The 21,624-nt window shown below is 33.4% G+C and overlaps 1 long non-coding RNA gene across 1 annotated transcript in view; it reads left to right on the top strand.

The window, feature by feature from the left end:
- Positions 1–21,624, top strand: part of LOC145790449 (uncharacterized) — a 36,106-nt gene that overhangs the window by 9,900 nt on the left and 4,582 nt on the right. The gene's annotated exons all lie outside the window — the stretch shown is intronic.

The following is a 21,624-nucleotide window of genomic DNA, read 5'->3' as shown; positions in this document are numbered from 1 at the left end:
TTGATCTTGTGCAAGATTTGATCTTGTTTTTTTTCTATATACAGAGATAGATTTGGGTTGTGGATGTCAATTTGTAGCTATGAAATTGAATGTTTTCAAAATGTTATTTCAAACCTTTAGCGACCAAATATATTTGTTGTTAAAAGGGTCACTATTTTGCTTTTTGCAACCAAATGGAGACATTTTGTGACAAAGTATTAGCGACAAATTATTTTAGTTTTGTAAAATCAAACATTTTGTGACAATATAAAATTGGTCGCTAATTGTCATTTTCAGTGACATTTTCAAAAATTCGTCGCTAAAGACTTTTCTAGACGCACTTTTAGTGACGTTTTTAGTAACGAATTAATTTTGTCACAAAAACCATTTAAAGACCGAAATAATGGTTTTAGGGACCAAAATAATTGGTCACCAAAAGTCTTATATGTTGTAGTGAATTCAAGGTGTTGACTCCCCAAAATCACCAAACAGCGTCGGATTAGCACAAAACTTGGCACACACAACCACTTAGGAACGAGAGACTTGTGGGAGAAGACGGAGACTCGAATCGGGTTCTCGGTTTGGGAGTTAGAGCCGGATTTCGGTCTAGGCAAACTAATTCCTTAAGAAACTTAGAATTCAAGGTGTTGACGCTCTAAAATCACCAAACGGCATCGGATTAGCACAAAACTTGCCACACAAGATCGCCTAGACACGAGAGACTTGTGGGAGAAGACGGGACTCGAATCGAGTTCCCGATTTGGGAGTTAGAGCTAGATTTCGATCTAGGCAGACTAGTTCCTTAAGAAACTTAGAATTTGAGGGGTTGACGCCCCAAAATCACTAAACGGCGTCGGATTAGCATGAAACTTGGCACACACGACCGTCTTGGCACGAGAGACTTGTGGGAGAAGACGAGATTCGAATCGGGTTCCCGATTTGGGAGTTAGAGCCGGATTTCGGTCTAGGCAAAATTATTTACTTAATTATCTTTGTAATTGTATAGTAGTTAAATTTTTATTTGTATTTTTGCAATTAACATATTAATACATAATTATATTGTCATTAATTATTTTTGTTTTTTGTTTTCAGATATTTCCCAAGCAGGAGTTTGATTCTTGTAGAATGCATGCCTGTAAAGAATGCGACTAACTTTTGTTTTTTTTACCCATGGAGAATGATGAGAAAAAAAAAATTTGTTTTTGTTTATGTTATTTTGAATTGTGAATAACATTATGTATTTAAACATTATGTATGTATTATGGAACATTATGTAGTGGGGTAATTTTGTTGATGTGTAATTATGAATGTAAGAATATTTTTATTATGGAGAAATTGTTATTTCTATACAGGAATTTTTATATTATTATGCAATTATTGGTTTCTTTTTCAATTTTTTTTCATTTAATACAAATAATTTTAATATTTTTAATAATTTTATTGCTTTTTTTTTTTTTGGCAACGGCACCATACCGTCGCAAAAAACATTAGAACTAAAATGTATTTTTTTGACAAAATAGGTAATGCCATCGCAAAAGAAATTAGCGACAGAGGTCATGCCGTCGTAACAAAAAACATTTCACAACAATATTTTTTTACCGCCTCAAATAAAACTTTTAGCGACGGTACAATATTGTCGTTGCAAAATATCTTAATTTTTTTACATATTATAGGCGAGACAACATTTGTCGTCGCAAAAAAAAAGGCGACAGCATAATACCTTTGCTAAAATGTTTTAACAATGCTCTATGTCATGACTTCCATTTATCGTCGCTAAAAATTTTTGAGACCGTGGTGGCAAAAAACTAAAATTTTTGCAAGCTTGTTAACCGGATTCCTATGAAACTACCTCCACTACAAAAAAATTGACTTTTTGCGACGGTAAAATACCGTCGCTAATACTCCTAATGCCGTCGCTAATACTTTTTGCGACGACAAAATAACTTTTTGCGCCGGCAAGAGGGGGGTCGCAACTGCAGGGGTTGCAAAAGAGTTTTTGCGACGGTAAGTGCCGTCGCTAATGTTTTGCGACGGCATTTTTGCCTTTTTGCGACGGTACCATGCAGTCGCTAATAACGTTTGAAATTTCTTGACTTTTTTGCGACGGCCCTATTTTACCGTCGCTAAAAACGTTATTTGAGACGGCAAAAAATACCGCCGCCAATAGTCTTTTTTTAAAAAAAAAAAACACTGTTTTTTGCGACGGGTGGTGCCGTCGCAGAAAGTATAAAAAAATGAAATTTTCTATTTTTTGCGACAGTGTAATGCCGTCGCAAAAAATATTAAAAAAATAAAATTTCTAGTTTTTGCGACAGTATAATGTCGTCGCAAAAAGTAAACCCTGTAACAAAATTAATAAAAATATTAAAATTTTCTATTTTCTATTAACAACTGATGAATATTCAACTAAATTAGCAACATTATTAGCAGCATTTAAATCTTCTGATCCAATTAAAATATCATCACCAAATTAATTAAACCTAAGATCAAAAACATAATGCAACCAATTGTGTAATGGATCATGATATTTTTAATTGCCAAATTAAAACAGAGAGTACCAAGTCAGCAACAAAGCATATTCTTAAGAATAAAAGAAGGACCAGATGTAACATAAGATAGATAAGGAGACAGGTGAAGGGAAACGTCATAGTCCTAGAAAGGCATGTAAACCTCTTGTTCTTCTCCCTCCATGGTTCTTCTATATTGATGAACATTTATTTTTTATGTCTTTTAGTGACATGGTATCAAAGCAGGTTGATCCTTGATCCATAGCAGATAATATTTCCCCCATTGATCGATGAGACTCGCTACCAGGTACAATACTAGGACTGTCCATCTCATTTACGCTTGGATTCTGTTGGCCTTGTTGCTCATTTAATTGAATGTCAGACTCTCTAAGTGACTGAGAATCTACAGGAGGATTTGATTTTGCTGTTGCTGTGAGATTAATCCTGGGGGATCCAACATCTGAATCATCACCTCCAAAAGCCTAAATGAACAAAAAAACAAACATAATAATGAGGAAATAACAATGTCAGACATGGTTAAATGTCTAAATAATAAAGAACAAATCACATTTTTTAAAGAAATAAACGAATGTTAAAAACAAATTATTACATTTTAAATAATTGTTGTTTCTATTCTTTGATCTGTGAAACTATTCAGCTAATCATTCAGCTCATATAATCTCTAAAGTGAGCACTAAATCCCTAGTCTTCCTCTTATTTAGTTTCTCAACCAAACCTGATCTTAAGGTACTGTTCTGAAGGCACTGTTCACAGCATCCCAAAGGACCCAAACAGTCCTTTCCTTCTTTGTTCAATTAATTCTCCAACCCTTGACCTTATGATATACTCTTAACCCCCACCCACCCCACCCCCCAACATCCCTTCAAATATATTTCTTAAGAAATCATCATTCTCTTATTTTCTTTTCTTATTTTTATTTTTATGTTTTCAATCTATGTAAAGGACGTCAAAAAAAGGTTTCTTAATTTAAAGAGAGAGTTTTTAACTTACAGATGAAAAGAGAATCTATTAACAACACAATCTGCTTAAAGGATTAAGACTTGCCTTAGAACAGAAAACCTCAATCCATATCCATTCAAAGCTTCATGGGTTTCAGATCACAAGTCTCAGAGCACATAAGGAAGTACAGAAATGAATATAAAAAAGCAATCTGAGAACATTTCCTTGGGTGACTTTGTGTTTCATAGTTTTCAGTATATTATAAACTAAAGTAACATTTATTCTCTATCTCACTGTGTATGTGTGACAAGCACATGTGGCTGGGCTATGTCCAAGTGAATCCAAAATGTTGCCCCCTTTATCCTTGATTAATGATTGGGTAATGAAATAAACATAGAGTTTAACTTTTCATCATTTAATTTTTCTTCAGCTCTACCCAATTATTTATTACTTGTTCTGTTTGGACTCTTGAGGTTCCTCACTAAATAGGAGCACCATAAAATTTTTACTTCTTGAGGTTCCTCACTATAAAAGTATAGGTTATGGTTCAATTTGCACCAACTTCACAAAGTGTCTTTCTCATTCTCTTTCAAGCCTCTTTCCAAATAAGACACTTTCGCATGTTCTACCATTGATTTCCATTTGTCTCCACTAACTTTTTCAACAACATCATATTTAATATTTTGATGATCTCCGTCAACTGCCTCATAAAAATGAAAATTAAGAAGGCACAAACAAGCTTCTTAATTTCCAGATTTTTCCATCTAGCTCCTCTTTTATCTACATCAAAGTTGATTTTTGCACCTTCAACCACACCAATAGATGTTCAGCATGACAACCAAAAATTCTAAATGAATCGTGACTTGCAGCGAACACTTTGGCAACTTCCAAAATTATAACTAAAAAAAAAAATAAAACTATAAACAGCATTATAAGCTACACCAAACGACACATATATCTCATATAAAATGGGACTAGTGAGAAAATGGACACATGCACATGCCCCAAGACCCATGATGTATGAAATAGAAATAGAAATCACAAAGAAGGTATTTAAACAGCTGCACCTTTATTAAAAAAAATAAAAAATCACATTAAGAGCAACTTACATCAAAAATGTTCTCATACTCCTCCAAAAGTGTTGTGATGATGGCTTGAGCATTATTAGCAGCATTTGCGGCTGCAAGAAGCTGGGCAGAATTATCACCGTTGACATCAAAATCATCCTCCAATTCACATTCACCAGCTAAAAGAGGGCACAACAGCAATGGTGCCATAGAAATTGAAGGTAGAGGCTAAGGATTTGGGTTTCAAATGTTAAGAATGATAGTAGAATTGAGATTTAAGGATGGTGTTCAAATTAGGGCTAGCAGGGTTGGCTTGGACGGGTTGAGGAGTGGCAAAAAATGTGGGGAAGGGACTGCCAAAAGTGAAAGTAAGTGCTAGGATTAGGGTTTCAAATGTTAGAGATAATGATAGAATTGAGATTAAGGTCGGTGTTCAAAGTAAAAGACAAATTTTTTAAATTTTGAGGTGACAGTTCAAAGAACATAACGGTCCAAGGTTTAAATATAGACAAACATGTATTAACCAATTCAAAATACGATTAACATCAAATCAATGGTAGTGGAAAGTTGGTACATGAAAATAGTTGTTACAGGTCAATGGTAGTGGAAAGTTGAAAACTGTGTAGTTAAGGTTGCTTTCAAGATTTTGTGAAGCTTCAAGTTGCATACATGTAAACAGAGACGACGAAGAAAAAAAAAAAGAATACAAAAGAAAAAGTGCACCAATTGTACTTCATTATATTATATGTACAGTCATTTATATTGAGTGAGGTGGGTTTGGACAGGTCAAAATTGATTATGTATTAAAATAATTTAACTTAAATTCTTGCTTATTTAACTAATAAATGGGTTAAGTTCAATTGTGTAGCTCGACTAACCCATTTATTTTATCGATTTCTCTTTCCAGGTTTTTGTATTTGTAATTTTGGTTAAGTTTATCACCTTTAGTTGAGCATGTACGTTACTATTCAATCTAATAAAATTAGAGAAATTTTTAATCCTATCACTAATAATGTAAAACAAATATATGATTGGAATTATATATCTCTGTATCCATTGCAAAGTAAAACATGAACAAGAGGGGATTGTTTATTCCACCAATCAAGTTGGATAACTAATCTTATCTATTGTTAATTCTCTCACTATTAATTCCAATAATCAAACAGAACCAAAGAGCTTTACAAAGAGGAAGAGTAAGGCAGTCATGAGGGGAAGTATTAGCAAGAGATATATTGCCTTCTTTACCTTGCCATTGAAGGCTGCATCATACAAACCAATCTTGTCCATTACAGTCAGCACAACAGCCATCATTTTCTGGCATAAAGAGACAAGAGAAGAAAATCCATTAAAACCAGTTGATCGTAATACGATTTCTCCAACAAACCTGTAATTTAAACTTCCGGCTCACCAATCGAAGGGGTTCAATGTGAAGAAGTGGTTCCATGAACATCTCAACATTCCTGAATCATTTCATGTATCAAAGTAATAAAATAAAAAATAAATAAATAGTATAGGAAATTACTTTGCTATTAATATTTACTATGTGCGTGCATGCGATGATCAAATCTTTTTTATTCTGCAAATTAATTGTTCACTAACCTTATCACTACCTTCCCTTGGTAGATATGGCATGTGTAGAAGCCGAAGCCCTTTCCCAGAAGTACATTAGGTGTGTTCCATTCTGCACCAATAAACAAATAAATAATAAAAAAAGAAAAAAGATGCCAAATGGAGTGGAGCAGGCCATGCAAGAATATCACTTGGAGGCAAGGAGGAGAAGGAACAAACCTAATCTCCAAGCAACACTAACATTCATTCCATCATTCCATGTTGGTTGCACCACAAACTGAATGTTGTTTCCCAAGCATTTCATCAAGGTAGGGAAGAAATCCACTACTTGCTGCAATAGCAATCCAATGCAAATTAGACAAGATCATATCCACATTCAAGGTAGAGAAGAAATCCACTACTTGCTGCAACACTTTCTTTTTTATTTTTGCAGTTAATGATATTTTAAAAAGGAAAAAATTATAGTAAACTCCCTTCAACTATGGCATGTTTTTAAGTTACCAAATCTCTGAATTTCTAATAAGATGATCTCCTTTACCAAATACTGTTATGGTAAACTCCCTTCAACTTTCTTCTTTTAAGTTACCAATCCACTCAATACTATTATAATGCAACTAATAAGAATTCTTCTTCTAATACAGCTATTTAAAAATTTGATTCTAAAGAAATAATTTCTAATGTACCTTTCGGATATGGAGCGCTTCTCGAACTCTATCATTGTTATTCCAAAAATAGGAAAGTTTGTACGCATTGATCTACAATCAAGGATGGCAAACAAATAGTCATAAGATGATCTCCTTATCAAACCAAACTCGTGGGATCATTGGGATAAAATCAGTGCAATTTCAAATGCTATATTAGAGCATCCACAATGTTGAATGTCATTGTCAAATTTTAGCTATGCCATAATACAAAAATGTAAAAGTTTGGCAACCTTGCTCCAAACATGTGGCATGGTGAAAGGTTTCCATTGGGGTTTGCCCTTCTGTTCTTCTCTAAAATTTAGCATGCTTATCAATTAACAATCAGAATCAATTTTCAGATCAAACAAAACAAATTCATATTTCAGATTCAGATTTAGATTTCAGAATTAATAAAATTAACATACAGATTTCAGATTTCACAACTAAGATCAGCATTACACAGTGTGAGACACAACTAAGATCAGATTTCAGATTACACAGTGTGATCAACTAAGATCAACATTTCAGATTTAGATTAACATACAGACATTACAGACATCATTGAATGAGGGAGACATTACACACACAGATTCGATCGGTGCAGTGCAGAGATGAGAGATCAGGGAGAGAGAGAGAGAGAGAGGCTTATCTGTGAGACAGTATGAGTCTATCGGGGCGATAGAGGGAGGGACAGAGATGAGACTGATTTGATGAGATGAGAGAGTGAGGGAGACAGATTAGATCAGAGATATATCTGATATATATATATATCATGTTTCTAACTGCTTTGCTACTTCTGGTCAATATATATATGAAGGAAGATGGATTACGAAATCAAAATAAGAACATCAGATAAGAACTAAGCACTGGAATGGGAAAATCAGCATATATGTTTAATCACAAAACATTTTTAATATCAAAACATTTTTAATAACAGAAAATAACTTACAATTACAATTGTAGCAACTGCAAGGATCTTAAACATTTTTAATATCAAAACATTTTTAATAACAGAAAATAACTTACAATTACAATTGTAGCAACTGCAAGGATCTTAACTAGGTGCAAAGGGAAAATCGGAAGGAGCACTCAGCACACTCTGGTTTTTCTTACAACAATGAAGGGGAAGAAAATTTTCGAATGCCTGAATGCTTACAATTGACTACAATATAAAGGAATAAAAAGCAGAACAGTGAGCATGTGACTTCTGAAAGCAGCTGGCAGATCATGCAGCAAAGGAGATGCTGTCGGATGCTTTCGGTGGAGTGATTGCACAGCTAAGCAGCCTTTAGCAAAAGTTGATTGGGTGAATAGTGACGGTGAACAGTAACTTTTACTATTCACTACTTTAGGTGGAACATGTGAATAAAGGAATCAATATAAATATAAATTAGCAGCTTTTCTCAAAAGAGTATTGATTGAAGCTAATTTGTATTTATAGGGAATCCTATGTTGATTATGCAAATGGGTCCTGCGCATCTTGAAACTCTGGGCCTGAATACTGATTAGTTGACTCTTCAGAAGAATGTATGCTGGTTGAACCTTCTTCTGACTGGTCTGAACTGGAAGTAGATTGGGCTTCAGCTTGATCTGTAATTTGTCGTGCTAATTGGAGCAGTTCATCTCTGGATAACTTGGGCTTGACCTTTGATTTAGCTTTGGGCTGAGCAGGAGGTGAAATGGGCTTAGCCGTAGCTTTGGATTTTGATTTGGATTTGGACTGGTCTTTGGGCTGGGCCGGAGCTGTAGAAGCTTTGGTCTTAGCCGTTGATTTTGAATGTGTTGATTGAACTGTGTTGGATTTGGGCTTGGAACCACTGGATGAGGGGCTTCCAAGATTGATTGGAGGAAGGCTAGGCTGATTTCTTTGACTGATTGCAGCAGTTGGGATCTGCTGGGCTTTGACCATTGCAGGGGTTGGAGCACATGGAAATTCTTCATGAACAATTTCAAATATGCGGGGCAAATTGAATTTAGCCCACCATTTGACTGAGTGATGTCGGATAATTATGTTACCATCAATCCCATAATGCCATTTAAATATCCAAGGGATTTTATACTTGGCTATAAAAATTAACAATAGTGGGAATGATCTCTGATGAGTGGTGAATGGGTAAACAACAGCAAAATAGTTGATTAATTCAAGCAGATTATCAGGGAGGATATCTGAAATGGCACCATAGTGATTTCACCATCTCAGAAACCAGGAAGGTAATTTAGACTTGAATTTTTGATCAAATGAAATGAACCAAGAATGGCTAAAAGTTTCATTTTGGTACAAGAAAATCTTGAACCAGGCATCAATGTAATCATGGTAATTATACTGAATAGAATGACCAGGCAAATCACGAAGCTGGTATGGAGGACCCCATTCAGCTAAGGAAACAATGTTGTGAATGTAAATGGAATGGTACAGAATCTTATAAGCATAAGTGCGATCTTGGATTGGTTTGATCAGGATTGATTGATGATGAAGCAAAATATCTTTGTAATAGGAGAGTGTTTTCTCTGGATGTGAAAGGGTGAAATGGCATCCAGGACCAAAATAGGATTTAGCAATGTCATTAAGGATTTGGCTCTTTGGATGACTGGGTTCTTTAAAGAATAAGTTGGTAATATGTGATTTGGTGTATTCAGTTTTGGATGACCGGACTGGGTTAGCTGGGAATGGAGTGACTGAAATTGATTGACTAGGAACAAAAGGATCAGAAGCCAATGCAGTAGAGTAATCAGGGCGACAAAAGTTACCAAGAGCTTGGTAACGATTAGCCATATCAAGTGAATAGGATGGGGTGATTGACTCCAAAGGAGAAGGGACAATAAGTTGATTTGGTTTGCTGGAAGATGGGACCAAAGCCTTGGAAGGAGGCTTTGGACGAGACATCTGTGAAATAATAAACAGTGATTAGCAACCAGAAAGAAGATCTAAATAATCTTGATGATGATGTAAACAATTGTAGTTGTGAGCAAGTAAATTGCGGCGAGCTTGAATCTGTTGGTAATTGATGTATTGGGCTCTTTTGGTAGTTGGTCGAGCTAATTTGAGGCGGTGAATGCGATGAGTAAGTTGTTTAATGAGGGTTTTGAAATAGGTGATTCGGGATTTATGGTAAGCAGTAAATGGTGTAGTCATCCCTTACCCCTCTGTAAAAATTCCCGGGTAAGAAAATCAGGTAGGGAATTTTGACAACCAGGTATATAGGTAATATCAAAATCAAAAATACTTAAAATAGCTTGCCAACGAGCAAAAATTTGTTTACTAGCAAGATTTTGAACATCTTTTTCAAGAACATATTTAGCAGATTTGCAATCAACACGAAGTAAGAATTTTTGATTTAAAATATCATCTTGAAATTTTTGAATACATAAAACAGTAGATAAAATTTCTTTTTTAATAGTACTATAATTGAATTGTGCTTTATTCCAGACACCAGAATGATAGCGAACAATTTGTTCAGATGATTGAGGAGTAAGTTGCTGAAGGAGAATGCCACCATAACCAATATCGAAGGCATCAGTTTGAATAATTTTGAATGAATTTTCAGTGGGAATACCAAGACAAGGAAGGGACTTGACATATTGTTTGACTTGTTGGACAATAGAAGTATGAACAGAAGACCAAGGAGGAGGATTATCCTTTAACCTATCAAATAGAGGTTGACAAATTTTCCTAAGGTCTTTATAGAATTCAGCAATGTAATTGAGGGAACCCTAAGAACCTTTGTAATTGAGTTTTATCAAGAATTTCATCAGGAAATTTGGATGCAAATTCAATGGATCGACTAATGGGTAGGATAGTATTATGATGAATATCATATCCTAAAAAGCGAATTTTAGTTTGAAATAATTTAATTTTAGGAGCAGAAATAACAAGACCATGACTTTTAATTGTGTAAAAGAATGCAGTTAAATGTTTCCAATGTTCACTAAGTGATTTTGAAAAAATTAATATATCATCAATGTAAACAGAAAAATGACTAAAAGGGTTGAATATGTCATTCATGATATGTTGAAATTCGCTAGGAGCATTTTTTAAACCAAATGGCATGACATTCCATTCATATTGACCAAAGGATGTGTTGAATGCAGTTTTATATCTATCTTTAGGATGAAATTGTATTTGCCAAAAACCACTTTTTAAATCGAACTTACTAAAAATAACGGCTTGACTAAGTCGTTTAATTAAATCTTTTTTATTAGGAATAGGATACCGAATTCATTCTAAAACATCATTCAAAGGTTTATAATTGATAACTAGGCGAGGAACACCGCATTCTAATTCAGCATTTTTATTAACATAAAAAGCAGAGCAAGACCATGGTGATTTACTTGGACTAATGATTCGATTTTGTAGTAAGTCATTAATTTCTTGTTTGCACATTTCAAGTAATTCATGATTCATTTGAATTGGTCTAGATTTAGTAGGGATATGTCTTTCATCAAAATTTTTAATATATGGTAAGGTAACTACATGTTTTTTCCTATGCCAAAATGCAGTAGGTAAAGTGGAGCAAACAGTTGATTCAAGTTTTAATTTAAAATCATTGATTTGGGAAACAAGAACTGGATTAGTTAATTGTTGGTCAATGCGTTTGTGATTTCTTTCTTCTTTAAGAAATTTTAAATGTCGAGTCAGGCGGCTAATTTGATGAGAAATAGAACAATCTTTTAATTGGTTTAAGTGTAATAGTTCAGGAGGAGATAAAAATTTGAACGTAACAGGTTGTCCTAAAACATGCGTAGTGATTCCTGTACTAGATGTAGTAAAAGGATATAATAAATAGATAAATGGAGATCCTAAAATAATTTTATCAGTCATATTGGTAACTAGAACAAAAGAGGTTTTAAAACATACATTGTCTTGGCAAACATGTACTTTTGGTAATTTATATTTGATATGCATTTTTAGCAGAAGTTAATTTTTCTTGACATTTTTCATAATATGTAGTAGGAAGTAATCCTTCCTATATGCAATTTAAATCAGCACCAGTATCAATTAAAGCAATTAATTCTAATTCAAAATCATTAACAATTATTTTGATTTTAGAATACCACTTTTGAATGTAAAGTTTGTTGATTAGACTTAATCGTTTTTCTTCAGGATTATTGGATTGAGATTGACGTGATTGGTTATCAAATATTAAGTTATCTGGATTAGGATCAGAATCATGTTCAGATTCATGTGGAGATTCCTGATTATTAGGTTGGAAATTATCTAAACTTTTATTAATTTTTAAAGTAATAATTTCATCTTCTAGTTTTTTATCTTTATGTTGTAATTCTTTGATTGTTTGTTTAATGTGATTGATTTCTTGTTGTAAATCTTTTAATGTTGCTTCTTTTTGTTTAGTTTTAAATCTTTCTAAAGTTTTGGATAGACTGATTATTGGTTTATCAAACTTTGGTTTGGTATCCGAATGGATTAATAGGGATTTTAATTTATCAGTATATTTTTGTTTTAACTTGGGATCGTCTAATTTACTAATTAGATCGATTAGAGCGGATTCTTCTTGAGTACTTTTGGTGAGAACAGTAATTTGTTTAACCGGTTTACAACAAACATCATTACAACCTATTTTAATATCATTATCGGAATCATCACTAGGTGATTGGGAATTAGATGAGGTATCTGGATGATCAGAAGAAGAACTACTAATAGTTTGATTTAATTGAAAGATTTCATATAATTGATTTTTGGAAGTATCATCAATTTGGAGTTGATTAACTTTGTCTTTTAATTTTTGTTTGTCTTTACATTTATTTGAATAATGTCCTTTTTGACCACAATTATAACAAGTAACATCTTTAGTTGATTTAGATTTTGGATGGGATTTGGATTTATAATATTTCTTTTTGGGTTTAGTATAGAATTTATCAGTGGATTTGGAAGGTGTATAGTTCTTCTTATATTTATATTTATTGGAATGTTTGTATGATGATTTATGTTTGGAGTATTTGTGTGATTTCCTACGAGAGGGTGCAACAGGAGGTAAACCATATTGTTCACAAAAATTGCCTAATTCATATTTAGCTTTATGTTTATCTTGATTAGCTTTGTGAGTAAGTTTAAGATCAATACACATTTTTAAACCTTCTTTTTGTATAGTGCTAATGATATCACCATATGTTAAATTATCATATTCAATAATACCAGTACGTTGACTAAGAACATCTCTAATTTTGTGAGCAAATAAGCTAGGTAATCCATTAATAAATTTCTCTTTCCAGAAGGGTTTAGTACAGTCGTCTCTTAACATAACTCTAGAGGTGAATACATCTTTATACCATCTAAAATCACTTAAGGTTGGACAGTTAAGATTACTTAGTTGATCATGGATTCGAGAATAAATATTCGTAGGTGTACCAATAAAATGTCGAACTATTGTATATATTAGTTGATTAATACCATCAGGGTGACAACATCCTATAGATTCATCAAAGATGGGTAGACCATTTTCATCAGTTTGATTAGCATAGATGATTGTATCACGTTGTTCTTCAGTAAGGTATTTTTCCCACCAAGATTTGAGCATACCAGTAAAGCCAGAGGTGAGTAAGGAAACAATTTCAGGTTGAGAATATTGAGGATAATTACTAAGATAACTATTTGCTACCATAGATAAATGATTTAATTTTTGCAGGATTTGATCTTCACTTTGACCATCAATATTCCATTCATATAATCGTTTAGCAGAAACAGAAAATTGATTACTAATGTTAGTTTCTTCAAATTGGAGGTCAGGTGGAGTAGGTCGAGAATACCAATTTTTAGTAGTTTGAGGATTAACTGTGGGATAATGAATTTTATTAAGATTAGAAGGTTGGAACTGTTGGGCTAATTGATTTATTTCATTATCAGTAGTGTCAGTTTCGGAGTGATCAGAAACAGTGTTGGTAATAGGTTGTTGATTTAAAACAGTAAGACCTTTATCTTTAGATGTAGAAGTATCATTGGAAGTTAATTTAGTAAATAATTGTTCAATAGCTTTGACGGTAGACTGATCATTAGTAACTAGGCTGGTTCGTTTAGAACGATGACTGGGAAGATTTAGTAAAGGTTGATCTAAGGTTTTAGTAGTTTTAGCAGATTGTTGTTCCTCTAAATTAATTTCTAGTTTATCTAATTGCTTACCAATTGTTGTTAAATATTGATTAGTATAATTATTTTGTTCAATAACTTTTTTCATTTCAGAATCAGTACCAGGTAATTTAAAAGGAGAGGCTGGAACTTCAGAACCCTGATGATCAATAATTATAGTTGCCAATGGAGGATGATTGGAGCTAACCGAAGTATTAGGAGAAGTTTTCCATTTATGTTTGGTGATTGTGTTAATCTTTTTGTAATATTGATCCATATAATCAAAGAAGGATAATTCAAAACCATATTGAACCACAAAATCATACCATTCTCTAGTTATTCTGGATTGCTGAGCAGAATTATATTTAGCACGGTAAGCATGTCGTTTAGTTCTGTTTTCTTTAGATCTAAATTCAATAAGTAATTTATCTAAATTAGGTTGAAAATCCTTTTTAATTGTCATTAACTGGGGATTCACAGGTGGTATCAATTCTTCGAAATCAGTTTGAGTTGGGGAATTATTTGAGGCTATTTCTTCTTCAGGAAAATGTGTAGTCGTAGTATAAACAGGTTTACTAATCTGAGAAGTGGTAGAATTATCAATGCCTTTGAGTTTATTGTGGGAAGTTTGAGTGGTTTGACCTTGATGGATTTGACTATTTTTTCGAAATAAAGGAGTATTAAATATTTCATCTTCAGTTGTAATTTCAGAAGGAACACTAGATGTACTATGCCTAGAGGATTGACTCCGATTAAATTTGATTCGAACAGAACCATCATTATATTGTTGAATATCTTGGACATCTTGAATTGAAGATTGTTGTTGACTATGTTTATAATTTTCATTAGTTGTAAGCCATTGATCGGGAAGAGTAATGTTTTTCCATTCAATCATTTGGGGAACATTAATATGTGATTCATTATTACTACTTTGAATTAACAGAGTTTTATCTTTTGGACTTTTGTGTAAGGCCTGAACATTTAAATTCGTTTTCATGCATTTATAATGAACACGATAAATGAGAGCAATATTATGAACTTTTTCTAACATATTAGTAAATGAACCATTTAATTGAATATTTAAAGTTAATGCTTTCAAAATATGTGGATCACGTAAACTAAGTGTGAAATCAGGAAAACAATCAAAATGAACTGGACCTTTATGTAGACCAGTTTCCATCATTCCCATTAAACTATCATTGTAATCAATAAAATGAGCATCTCTTAAACATAGTAAAACAGAAGCATCTTTTCCTTGTGGGGTTAATGGCTTAACACCGACTTGGATTAATCCGAGATGAATGAAATTCTTACCATTTTTTAAATGTCTTTTGATTAGATTAGAATCAAATAATTGACAGGTTTCTCTAGGTTTTGCTAAGGCATAAACTTGTTCAATGGTTTTAACATGCAAATTAACATGAAAAGTATTCTGCAAAAAAGTAGTTTTATAAATTTCTTTAATTGGTAATTTTGGGATGTTCCAGTTTAAATTAATGTTATCATTTTGTATTTCAACATCTTCTTCATTAATGACTAACCCTTGATTAGGTATGGAGGGCAAAGTTGTTGACCTAGAACTTACTGATGAGTTACTTCGAAATAATCGACTCATTGTTGTGTTTAATTAATCAGTTTTACAGATATCTTAATACATACCCTATTCTTGTCAGTTTTACCTCATACCTAGTATACATACATACCCTATTCGGAAGACCCCTAAGTCCGACACGGCCTAATTCTAAGGACTTACTCAGGACAGGGACGAAAGTGGGTGACTTAAACTAGGTGGATAAAACAGACTGATCTTGTGGGTGATTAAGATGAACTGAAAACAAGATTAATCAAATAAACAATAGAGAAGATTGACCAGAAGTAGCAAAGCAGTTAGAAACAGGATACAACATAACTTGGCTCTGATACCAAAAGGCAGGAGCAACATTAAAAGGCGGGAGCAACATATATATATGAAGGAAGATGGATTACGAAATCAAAATAAGAGCATCAGATAAGAACTAAGCACTGGAATGGGAAAATCAGCATATATGTTTAATCACAAAACATTTTTAATATCAAAACATTTTTAATAACAGAAAATAACTTATTATATATATATATATAAAACAACCATCGGGCCGAGAGAGAGAGAGACAGAGATTGAGAGAGAGAGTTTACCTGTGAGTAGATCGGCGGTGCGATGATCGGTGCGAATCGATGAGATGAACAACGAGAGAGTGAGAGAGTGAGAGAGTAATCGGTGCAGAGATGAACGAGATCTGTGCAGAGATAAACGAGAGGGTGAGAGAGAGAGAGAGAGAGAGAGAGAGAGAGAGACGACTGAGAGAGTGATGTAAGGGAGACGATTAGATTTAGGGTTTTTTTTGGTTCTAAAGAGATTGGGGATTTTGGGGCGCGAGAATGAAAAAAATGAGGGGAACCGAGCGGGCGGGATGAGAAAAAAAAAATTCATCATAAATAAATATTTAAATAATAAAAATAAATAAATAATAACTTTTTATTTTCTTTCCGTTATTAAGGTTGATTTGTTTCATATATATTTTAATGAAAAATATTTTCACTAAAATAAAAGTTAATTTTCTGTAGTCAATGAAAAATATTTTTCTGCGGCCTATTTTTTTTTATTACTAAAAATTATGAACTAATTTTTTGTGGTAGAGGAAAAGGAGCGGCAGCAGTAGTGAAGGTGGTGGATAAGAGATGATGGTGGTGGTGGTGGTGGTGGTGGTGGTGATGGCGAAAGAGATTAGTGGTGAAGTTGTGGTAGTGGTAGTGTAAATGGAGTGGCAGGGGTGAAAGAGAGGTAATGGTAGTAGTAGTGGTAGTGTTGGTAGTGGAGTGGTGGCGATAGTAGTAGTAATGGTAGTGGTAGAGGTGAAGTGGCTACAGTAGAAGTAATGGTGGTGGTGGAATGGTGTTTGCAGTAGTGGTGAAGGTGGTACAAGAGATGGGTGGTGAGAGAGAGAAATGAGTGAGAGACAGATAGAGGAGAGAGAGAAAGACAGAGTGATGAGCGAGAGAGAGATAAAGAGAGAAAGAGATATAGAGAGAGACAGAGAGAGAAATAGATAGAGAGACATATAGAAAAATAGAGATAAACAAGAGATGAGAGAGACATATAGAAAGAGAGCGAAAAGAGATGAACGATAGAGACAATAGAAAAATAGAGAGATGGAGAGAAGAGAGATGAGCGAGAAAGCAGAGAGAGAAAAGAGATGAGAGAGATAGAGAGAAGAGAGATGAGCGAGGGAGACATAGAGATAAGACAAATGAGAGAGATAGAGAGAAGAAAGATGAACGAAAGACACACAGACAAACAGATAGATAGACAAACAGACAGAGAAATAAGAGTGATGAGTGAAAGAGAGAAAGAGAAGAGTGGTGGTAGTTGAATGGCATTTGCAGTGGTGGTAAATGTGGTAGAGAAGATGGGTAGTGAGAGAGAAAGATGAGTGAGAGACGAATAGAGAAAAGAGATAGAGAGACAGAGTGATGAGCGAGAAAAAGACAAAATGGTCGCTAAATGTGCATTTTCTTGTAGTGGATCAATAAATCGATAGGGAGCTCAATAAATAAAGAAGACAGATAATTCAAAACTCTGTTCAAAACTTAATTCAAATCAATTTTTTAAATATTTTAAATATTTAAATATTTTAAAAATATTTTAATTTTGTGAGAGACAGATAAAGAAGAGAGATAGAGAGAGAGACACAGAGATAGAGTGATAAGCGAGAGAGAGAGAGATAGACAAAGTGGTTGCTAAAAGTGTATTTTCTTATAGTGGATCGATAAATCGAGAAGGAGCTCGATAAATAGAGAAGATAGGAGTAAGAGAGTGAGCAAGGCGAACATAGTGAGGGAGAAATAGACAAATAGACAAGTAGACACAGAGAGAGAGAAGAGTGATGAGTGAGAGAGAGACAGGGAGAGAGAGATAGACAGAAAAAGAGATAGAGAGAGAAAGAAAGAGAGAGATGGAAAGATAGAAAAAGAGAGAGAAATAAGAGATGAGCGAGAGATAGACAAAAAAAGAGAGAAATAGAGCAAAAAGAGATGAGCGAGAGAGAGAGAGACACAGAAAAAGAGAGAGACAGAAAGAGAAGAGAAATGAGCGAGAGAGATAGAGAGAGATAGAAAGATAAGAGAAAGAGAGAGAAAAAAAAAGAAATGAGAGAGATAGATAGAGATAAGAGAGATGAGCGAGAGAGACAGAGAGAGAAAACAGATGAGAGAGATAGAGAGAAGAGAGATAGGCGAGAGACACAGAGAGAAAATGAGAGAGAGAGAAACAAGCAGACATAGAAAGAGAGAGAGATGGAGATAGAGAGAAATGAATGAAAAGAGATAAAGAGAAGAGAGAGAGATAGAGACAGAGAGACAGGAAGATGAAAAAATGAATGAAAAGACAAATGTTATATCAAAAGAGTAAGACGACATTGTTTTTTTTAATTTTTTTTGCGACAGAAAAATACCGTTGAATTTATTCAAACCATTTTGTGACTGTATATATATGAAGCTATCTCAAAACCACAATCACCAAAATCTTTTAAAAATTCACTAAATACCAAAAATACAAAAAAAATACCATAATTCAATACATTTTTTTTGTATTTTTATGTATTTATTAATTTTTAAAAATATTTTTTCATATTTTTTTTATTTTTTAAATACATCTAAGTAAGGTACATCTAAAAAAAATATTTAAAATTTTAAAAATATTCACTAAAAAAAAAAACACGAAAGCCACTTTTTGTGACGGCAGAAAATGTCGTCTCAAAAAAACAGAGTATTTGCGACGGCACCATTTGCCGTCTCAAAAAAGTAGAGCATTTGCGACGGCACTATTTGCCATCTCAAAAAATGAGAGTATTTGCGACGGCAGAAAATACCATCGCAAATACTCCCATTTTTTGAGACGGCAAATAGTGCCGTCACAAATGCTCTGCTTTTTTGAGACGGCAAATGGTGCCGTCGCAAATACTCTGCTTTTTTGAGACGGTATTTTCTGCTGTCACAAAAAGTAACTTTTTGAGACGACAAGTGTGCATCGTAAATAATTCCGTCTCATATACCCAGTTTTCTTGTAGTGCTCGGTCCTTCTTTAGCTAATGATCTCACCATTTTCTAGTAGTTTGCGTGAACGCGTGAGTGACTATCCTTTCTCTCACATGTGCCTGCTTTCAACTCAAGTTGATAGATAGTTAGTTGCTGTGCATTGTAAAAACTTCGAAGTTAATTCAATATAATTCAGTAGAAAAATCAATAATATACTAATGTGATACGTGGTATAAAAAATACTAATGTACAAAGAAATATACTACATAATTACTCACTTTTACCAAATTCATTTTTTTATCAACAGGCACAAAGTAATGAATTTTGCTTAGTTAGGGGCGAATTAAGTGTAGCAAAAAATGACCTTTTTGAAAATGATAATTACTTAGACAAGCATTATTAAAAAATTACTAAGAAAAATTAATAAATGTATGTCAATCATTTCTTAATAGTTATCTCTCAATTATTTCATACAATTTTGGGGCTATAATACAATTAGTATTTAGTGTATAATTTATTAGATTGCTATTTTAAAAATATTTTATTGATAAATAAAATAAATAAATGACCTACTTAGGAAGTAGAGTCTATTCACACATGAAGAAATATGTTGAGAATATTTATGAGTACAATTATATACAAACAGAATTTGTATGTAAAAAGTGTCGCATTTATATCTATGACAATCATTGTGATTCATAATTGTAAATGTTATTATCACATCGTTATCTTAAATTATATCTCAATATCACATTCTTATATATAAAGTTATCTTTATGTAACAATTTAAACTTCTAAATAAATTGATAATTTACAATTTAATATTAAAGTAATGCTACAACGAGACAATTTTTTTTATCACATTTCATCTATTATTTGATGTGACACACATACATTAGTTAGTTATTAATGATAGCAATATACCAACGTCAAATATTGAGAGTGCAATTTATCTTTCAATCCATAATCGGATTAAAGAGGTCTAGTTTGACCTATTGTGGGCTCACATAGAGCCCGTCTCAATGATCTAAATCATTTATCTTGTAGGGTTCATTGAGTATATTATTCATATCAAAAAATTATATTGATTAAACATTAATAATCACTTAACCACATCATATCTGTTTGACAATATAATCTATCTTCAAAATCACATGGTATGTCTCTAGTATTTATTTATTTATATTTTTTAAAAAATATTATTTAGAACTAGGCATCACGTTCTTCATTTATGTATATATATATATATATATTCAAGACAACTAGGTCCATAGTAAATAATTCAAGGGGGAGATGAAGAAAGGGGCCAAGGTGGAGAAGATATTTTTTATATTATATGATTGTCTAAGGCTGTGTTTGTTTTGCTGGATGAAGGAAGGGGATATTGGACTAAAAATATATGTTGATGACACTGACGTGACAATGTCATATACTATATACTTACATCTCAACTTCTCATCCATATTTCATAAATATGTTTTTCTATATTATTATTATTACTTTTTTTTCTTTTTTCTTTCCTTTCCCATATTTTTTTTTTTTTTTTTTTTTACAAAGAAAAAAGAGGAGTTTTATTCATTAAACAAAGAAGAAGTACCTAACGGCCCAATATCAAATTGATGAGAATGTAAACATTAGGATGGGAAACAAATATATATTAAGGCCTCGTTTGAAAAGCGATCGGTTCAGTCAAAAGGTTATTAAAAAAGTTAAAAAGTCAACAACTCATACCAAAAAGTTAAAAATTCTCCTTTCTCTCTACTTTTTACACATCTTTTTGTAAAAAGTCAAAGTCATCCTAAATATACTAGTTTTTTTAAGTTCATATTTTAGCCAAATAACAAAAAAGTTACTAAATTAGCATGTTCTCAAACGAGGCCTAAGGGTGTAACTTTTTCTTTAAAAAGAAACTACAGTAAATACACTACGCCAAAATTGGGCTTTAGCGGCGGTTTTTTACCGCCGTTAAAGAATGTAAAACCACTGTTAAAGCCTTTAACGGGGGTAATTTAGGACCGTCGTTTATACTCGTGTCGGAAAAGATACAACCGTCGTAAAAGGGTAAATTACCGTTGTTAAAAGTCGACCAAAAACGACAGTAATGTAGGACAAAAAACGGCGATTCTTTACCGCCGTAAACAAGTTCAAATTTAAAAAAAAATAATTTTCTCTTCTTGCAGCCCCCAAGTCTTGAACCCTTGACCTCTAATCTATGTACGCCAACCACTCCACCATAGCCACTCTATATGAAATATATTCCCTAAATAAATATTTAAACATTACTTTTGCTTTATTGTAGATGGTCATGTTCAACCTCTAGCCGCGCGTGGTCACCACTCGCCGGAGTTTCGCCGAAGCTCTGCCGGCAAAGACCACCGTCATCAACGGCAGTAATGAGAGGGCTTTAGCGGCGGTTTCATTACCGCCGTTAAAAGAAGGCTTTAGTGGCAGTTTTTTTAACGGCGGTTTCATTACTGCCGTTAAAGATACTTTAGGGGCGATTTTTTAACGGCAGTAACGAAACTGCCGTTAAAAATACATTAACGGCGGTATTAACAGCGGTTTCGTTACCGCCATTAATAGTATCTTTAACGGCGGTAACGAAAACTTCTGTTAAAAAAACCGTCGTTAATGCCCTGTTTTGGCGTAGTGATATTACATCCCACCTAGGGATGGAAATTTGAACGCAACTCGACGGGGACTTGCCC

Source organism: Camellia sinensis, chromosome 5 (genome assembly GCF_055761805.1).
Source record: "Camellia sinensis isolate YWXY chromosome 5, ASM5576180v1, whole genome shotgun sequence".
In the NCBI taxonomy this organism is placed as follows: domain Eukaryota; kingdom Viridiplantae; phylum Streptophyta; class Magnoliopsida; order Ericales; family Theaceae; genus Camellia; species Camellia sinensis.
The sequence above is the reverse complement of the archived record's forward strand: the minus strand, read 5'-3'. Positions and strand labels throughout refer to the sequence as shown.